Genomic DNA, 7,582 nt, shown 5'->3' on the forward strand with positions numbered 1-7,582 from the left:
GTTTCATATTCCATTCATATCTTTTTCGTTATAACTCGGAATTAATATTATAATATATAATTGGAAAGATAATTTCAAGATCTATCCAACCATATAAGATTTGGATAAAAATTATGAGGCACAAAAATAAAATCTGAATATATTTCATTCGTACAAAACAAGGATTCTCAAAAGGAGTAGTTTTATTCAATTTCAAACTCTTTGAAACATAATTATCAATCCGAACTCCATGTAGAATCTTGTAGAGTATTCTAGAAGACTATAATCAATACTAATAGCTTTAGGAATTATAATTAATAATAGGTCCTCCTCTAGATCATTGGGCCGCATGTAAAGATCAAACCGGGCCCAGTTTAGTAATTTGGCCATAACTTTCTCATTATTCATCGGAATTGGGCTTATAATATATCGTTGGAAAGGTCTTTTCAAGCCCCATCCAACTACATCGTTATTGGACCCTTGTAATGGACCAAACTAAACTGAATTGGATATTTTCATAAAATAGATTTTCGAAAACATAGAGAAAGAAGAGAATTTTAATAAAAACTAACGCAACACTAGACTTTCCACACTTTCACTTCATTCGATTATGATTCGACGTGAAAAGTATTCATCACCGGGTTTGGTTTTGGGGAGACACATTTGGGTGTCTATAATAAGTAATAAATGGCTCATTTACTAAGGGTCAATACAAAAATAAAGAAACGTAATTTGGATAGTATTTTAAGTTATTTGTATTTATTATTTTATACTAGGGGATCCAACGCGCGCGATGCGCGCAATATGGCTAGTTTTTCCAGAAGGGTTTTTGTGGTTGGTGTTACATTGTATATATATATATATATTTGTAACTATTTACATACTCTGTATATAGCTTAGCTAGATCCTAATATTTTGGTTTATGTCACAAACCACAAATGACACATAAGAAGTTCCACATACATTTGAGCATGAAATACTAATGTCGTTGAGTGCCCGCTTGTACCGGCATACTGTAAACAATCTAAAAATAGTGCACGTTACGATCATAAGAATGACTCTTCTTTAACTTCTTGAGTATGAGCCAAAACACTAGCAAAATAACTTTTTAAAAGTGACAAATAACCCAGCCAAAAATGAAGTATCCTTGGAAATGATATCTAATACTTTAAGCCACTAACACGTACAAATGGAATACAATACTAAAATTGTTGATAACACGTTATACGACATATAAGAGTTTCCTGTTCTTCTCTAGAAACCGCTCTTAAACACCTACTTGAGATCATTTCCTTGCTTGCAATCTTAACATCTCATTGAGTCCCATGCCAAACTATTAACTTGAGTCCACGGTGGAGGTTAAGAAAGGGATAGAGGTTCGTTTATTTCACAACAATATAGATATTGTACACGAAAAGGAAATGCTCTTGTCATGATACTTGTTATAGTAACAGACTCATTTGCAATTCTTAGACAAGTTAAATCCTATCAGCAGAAATATCATATCCTCTTGGTATATATCAGAGATTGATTTCCAATATTGTATTGCAACTATATATCACCACTGACTAACAAACAACATTCTAACAAAAGACATGATTTAATGTATGAGATTTAATTAAAAGCATGAATAATGGATCTCAATTATTCCTAAGTGTCCTGAAACATGAGAATAACACTACTACATTTTGGATCAAATGCGACGGTAAAAATAAGGCTAATGCAACGACCCTTTTATTACCGTTGCATTAGATAAGTCTAATACAACGGCTAATACATTTTAAATGTAAAGGTGGGGATAACACAACGGCTTTAATAATCCGTTGCATTAGGGGGGCTAATACGACGTCTTGGAAGGCTATTGCAACGGCAATGGACAATGGTACAGCCTGTTTTCCGAAATTGGTGATTCCCGAGATTTTTTTTTACAGTACTTCTTTTCCTCTATTCCACAAACGCGTTCCTATCTACTCCCCTCTCTCTAAATCTCTCTCCCCACTCTCTTTCTCTCTCTTCCATTGAAAGTGTTCACCGAGCTTTTCCATTCACGCGCACTCTGAGCTTTCTCTCCTATATTGAAGCTGAGATAAGGTATAGATTCTTCTTTGTAATCATTGAATATCAATTTGACAATCTAGGGTTTCACTCTCTTTGATTTTGTTGTTAGTATAAACAATTTAGGGTTCTTAAATTAGGTGGTTTATTGAATTAAATTTTGTGAATCACAATTTGAATTTCTGGTAAGTTATTAGATTAAATTCATGACTAGGAATGTTTTTTTTTTTTGTTCCGTACATAATACTAATGGCTTTATAATCGGTATTGTGGAAAATGGCTATGAATCTCTCGACCTCATCACCCTCTCTTCATGAAAACTGCTGAAAATGGCCTAATAATTGGTATTACTAATGTTGTTGAGGTTCAATTGTTGCTTAACATCGTCGGTGAAATTTGTCGAATTGATTTAATCGCAAGTTGTAGGTATGCATTTTGGAATAATTGAATTTTCCTTGAATTTATTCTATATATTTTTTTGAACATTGCTCTGTTTAGTTGTTAAATTCTATAATTTTTTCAAAAATGAATGTAAGATCAAAGATAGTTTATTTTTCCCCTTATTTGATTGTCGTTGGGGCAGAGGACAGCTATATGGAGTTTTTTTTTTATTCATTTGGGTATCGATGGCGTAAGATCTGAGGTAACTTGTTAATTTCTCTGAGCCAATATGATTTGCAAATTAGTTATTTTTGGAATTTGATTTATGAATTAATTGTTCCATCAAAGTGGGTTTTGGGTGTGGTTTAGTTAGCCATGAGTTTTGAACTTTTGATTGGGTGTGATTTGGTTTTAAGTTTTGACATGCATGATCATCTTTAGCCTTGTATTAATGGTCATTGTTTGGAATATTGATTACTTGATTCAATACTATGGACTTTAATTATAACTTTTGGTTAGTGGCACTTAACCTTGGGTTGTATATAGGCATCTCTAGATCATTATCAGTCTTTTTAAGCTTTTAAATATAGCTAATTGAACATTCATTTCACGTGTAAAATGCATTGGTTACTCTATTCATCCAACATCCTAAATTGAAGTTTTGTTTCCTAACTCTTGCTTTTTTTGTTTATAGCAGGGGTTAAATTACTAGATACTTTGAGGCATATCAAATTTTATTTTACTCTTTTTCTATACAATATTGCAGTACTTATTAAAAATTAAATGTCACTCATCAATATACTTCCTTGATTTATCAAGTCCATTCATGACTTTAGTTTACATAAGTAAGCCATTTTCAAAGCAATGATGCTTCAACTCTTCAAGTACTTAAAAAGGAATAATCACTATGTTCATCGACTACTATAATTTTCATTATATAGTTTTGTGATATGGCTATGATGTCATTAAACTTGTAATTGTACATTCTTTCCCTTATACTCCGTAATATGTTTTTTATTCTTCACATATAATTTTTATTATTCATTTGAGTTCCTGTGAATTATTGAACCAATTAATTTGCTAATTTTATGTGTAGTTTATACTTGTGTAATTTTAATTTTTGTTGTGATGTGATGCTGTGTTGAGCTCTTGTTGTTAAATTCGTTATGTTTCTATATGTTGCTTGTTGTTGTCTCTAAAGCCCTGCATATTGCGGTTTTTGTCTGTATATTGCTGCTACCGCCTCTACTTTATATTGTTGTTGCTGCCATGTTGTATACTCCGTAGTAATGTTCTTTTCGTGGTCTAACATGCTATTTAATGTTTATTATGTGGTGTTATATGTTGGTTATTAATGTTTTCGTTTACTCTAAAGAAATAAGTGAATCTGATATTAACTATGCTGTTTACAAATCTCATTGGGTCTAATAATTGTTAATTTAATACAATTAATTATGATCCATTTTTTTTTGTTGCTTTAGCTTTGTCTTGACTACTTGTCTTCTAATCAAGGGTTTATTTTATTTGTATATTTTTGTATTAGGTAGTTCAGGAGCTAAATTTGGATTATAGATCAATAGGTTGAGATTTTTTCCTTTATTTTATGGTTGTTTTCATAAAATTGGATGGTAATATATATATATATATATATATATATATATATATATATATATATAATTGAAGACTGTAAATAAAATTGATGCAAGGCATAAAGTCTTAGAGAAAATTTGTAATTTTCTTCTTGACATGTTATGCAGGGACTATAATTGATAACTTCAACCATGGTATACAGGTGGAGAATGGCTTTCAATTTATTATGGTGGTGGTTCTTGCTCAACCTCAAACTAATGTCACAATTTTGTTATTGAAGAGTAAACATTTAGTTATAGGTGTTGTTTGAACTTTATTTTTGTTTAAGTCTGAAATTTTATATATGTACTATTGATTTTTTTAAATCTCAATAAAATTTCCATTTAATTTCTCAAAATTGTTATTAATTATATAGTTTCTTATATACTTAGGTTTCCATATACTATATTGTTCCAAAAAAAAAAAATTATATATTGCCAATATATATATATAATCGTTGCGTTAGCTTTATATGATCGTTGTATTGTCTAAATATGGCTAATACAACGGCTATAAGGGTGTCGTTGCATTAGATATATAGCTAACACGACGACACTAGTGTTACCGTTGCGTTAGGTCATTTTGACGTTGCATTAGGGCTAATGCCATGCCAGCGGATGCCACGGTATGGAGGCGTTGCGTTAGGCCTATGACAACGGTTTAAGGGCTCTAATGCGACAAATTTAGGCATTGCATTAGGCTTAAAATGTAGTAGTGTAATTTGATGCAATAAACCTAAAAAGGCCATTCTCTAGTAAGATACACTAGTAGAAAAAATGCTATTTGTAACCAACAAATTTTTATTAGTTACAAATACTATATTTGTAACCAACATTAGATATGCTTGTTACAAATAGGATATTAGTTGTAACAAACAACATATGGTCAGTTACAAATATATCGTACTTGTAACGAACAACATATAGTCGATTACAAATACATCATATTTGTACGAACAATATAAATATGAAGGATATTTTTCTCCATTCTCATCACCGCTTCTCTTCACTCGTATCATTTATCATTCAATCAGTCAATCTCTCTCCTCTTATGGGTAAACCCTACTTTCCTCTTTTCTTTCTCTCTAATTAATTATCGCCTCTTTCCCCCCTGCTCTCTCTCTCTCTCATTCAACACTCAACTATCGTCCCTTCCAACCGCCACCGACCCATTCTACCTCTCTACTTCTTCTCTCTGGCCTCATTCACTAGTGGCCGCAATGGTGGCGACAATGGTGACAGTTTTCGCGATCACTTTGGTTTACTTCACCGGTGTCGGATCTTTGCCAAGTGGCGGAAACCGCCACTCCTCCTTAGTTTGCCACTTTCTCCCTCTGTTTGGATAAGGATATGATTTTGGATTCGTTATTTGGCTATTGTGCTTGATTGATATTAGGTAAAGGATTTTGAATGATGTTTTTAAATTTAAAGTCTTTGCTTATTACTCAATCGTGTCCCTTCATCCATTTCTGCTACCCTCTCTAAATAGTCAGTTTCTCTCTCAACCCCTTTAATTCTTTAATTGCATGTTTTATGCTTTCAATTATATTTCATATTTATGATTTTTGTGCATTTTTTTTATGGTTTTTAATTTGGTTTTACTTGTTTTTTCCTTTTTATGATATGGGTATTGGATTAATCTAAGTTTTATGACCTGTATTTGAATGTCTCTTGATCAATTCGTGGTTAAAGATTGGAAAATTGATTAATATATTATTTTTAAAGATTGCTGATGAATTGGATACATTTAATTTGTTACTAACTAGAAATTTGGTAAAGAGAAATGTCATTTCATGTGTAATCTTGTCTATTAAAATACTTTTAAAGTGCAATTAAATTCTTTTTTCCAAGTGGCTATACCATTAGATTTGATTATTTTTTGTTGGTTAAATTAAGGGTGTTTTCAAGTTAGTGGAGTGTATATATTCTATCCAATTTGGCACTATGAATGAATACAATAAGAAAATCAGGCTGAGGAATTTGCTATTTGCAAGTTAGTAGGATTTCAAAATGAAATTTGAAAAGGTATTGTATAATACATGATGCATAAAAATGTTGCCTTGATTTCCTCGTATACCGGTTTATTAGGTTATCAAATAGTGGCTTTACATGAAGGTTGATTGCATTATCAATTTGCAACATTAGATTTTGCTCTTATATCTAAAATATCCAGCTCTATATTCATCTATTATTTATTTATTTCTTTTGTCTATCTTCAGGTTATAGGGAATATTTATGTAGGTTCTACCTTACCAAGCTCTTGTTATAATGTATTATCGGTTGGACTTTCATTACAATGAACTACAAGTTGGGGTACGTTAGTTATGTTTCTTAATGTTGTTTAACATTTAAGGATTATGGGATAAAATTTGTATGCCTATTGGGGTAAAATTAGGGAATTTGCTTTGAACTCTGATTTGTATACTCTCAGGTGCATCAAACACCCAACTAACCCAAGGTTAGTTTTTTCTCTTCATTTGATGATTAAATGAAAAACAATCATCAAAATGACGAAATGAGAACAAAATACTTAAGGGTGTTTGGTGCACCCGAGTGTACGTATATAATAAATTCATTATAGATCTTTGATAATGAATAATTTAATTTGCTAGAACACAGATTGATGGTGGTGAATAATTCTTTATAACTCTTAATGAACCTTTTATTTAGGGATTAAAAAACTCAACATTTAGAATTTTTGGTTGTTAATAATTTGTCATAATGTTGTTCAGGCTGCCCTCTTCTCTGTTTTGAGTTTTTTTTTTTCCAATGCTGCTAATGATGTTTTAATGAAATCTCTGTTTTTTTTTTCTCAGTTTAAATGATAACGAAGCCTCAGCTCTTCTTTTGTTTGCCTTCTTAATTAGTGTAGAGGTAAATTGTTGTTAGTCTTCCTTCAATTTCTTTGTGGTAATATACAACATGAGTAACTGTAAAAAAAAAAATGCAGGTTTCCATGCTGGTATGTTTCACATTTCGATGAGTCACTACAACTTTTTCTTTTCTTTTCTTTTCTTTTTTTTTTGATATGTTTGTGCAGTGAAAGCAGTTAGCAGCTTTTGTGAAGGTTATACCGATCCCAACGTATCCTACTGTGATTATCCAACTACAAGGAGTGACAATGGGAGCTATATCCTAACTGGTTTAGAAACTTACTTATAATATTCATTTTAAAATTGTTTTAATTTTTATATTTATTTACTTTGGGAAACATTGCCCCTTTTAAGTTATATTTTACTTAATTGGTTGTGAGTATGATAAGCATTAATTATTTCAACAAGCAATAAGTTGAATTTACAAGATGTAAGTATTCTACTTCAATATTTGTTGAAGTGCATATTGTATGATGATAACGTTAAAGTTACATGAATTTGATTATTTGCCTAAAGATTCAAGCTAGTGGTTTTAAAGGACCAATACTATTTAGTATATCAACAAACTATGGAGTGGCGACAAGTTTCTTATGGTGAATCACTTGTTCAGTCAAATTTTAAAGTTTATTGGGAACATCATAGTGTTTCACTTGTTTGTTTGTATGA

The 7,582-nt window shown here is 31.3% G+C and overlaps 1 long non-coding RNA gene across 2 annotated transcripts; it reads left to right on the forward strand.

Annotated features, from left to right (window-relative positions):
- Positions 1–5,053: 5,053 nt before the first annotated feature.
- LOC145586008 (uncharacterized) lies at positions 5,054–7,582 on the forward strand. Of its 2 annotated transcripts, XR_014100777.1 has the most exons (4): positions 5,054–5,439; positions 6,263–6,356; positions 6,860–6,917; positions 6,994–7,582. It is a non-coding gene; the product is annotated as an uncharacterized LOC145586008 (long non-coding RNA). The 2 variants fall into 2 exon arrangements; XR_014100776.1 differs by lacking the exon at positions 6,994–7,582 and having other exon boundaries at positions 6,860–6,982.

This window comes from Chenopodium album, chromosome 2 (genome assembly GCF_948465745.1).
Source record: "Chenopodium album chromosome 2, dcCheAlbu1.1, whole genome shotgun sequence".
NCBI classification, from domain to species: domain Eukaryota; kingdom Viridiplantae; phylum Streptophyta; class Magnoliopsida; order Caryophyllales; family Amaranthaceae; genus Chenopodium; species Chenopodium album.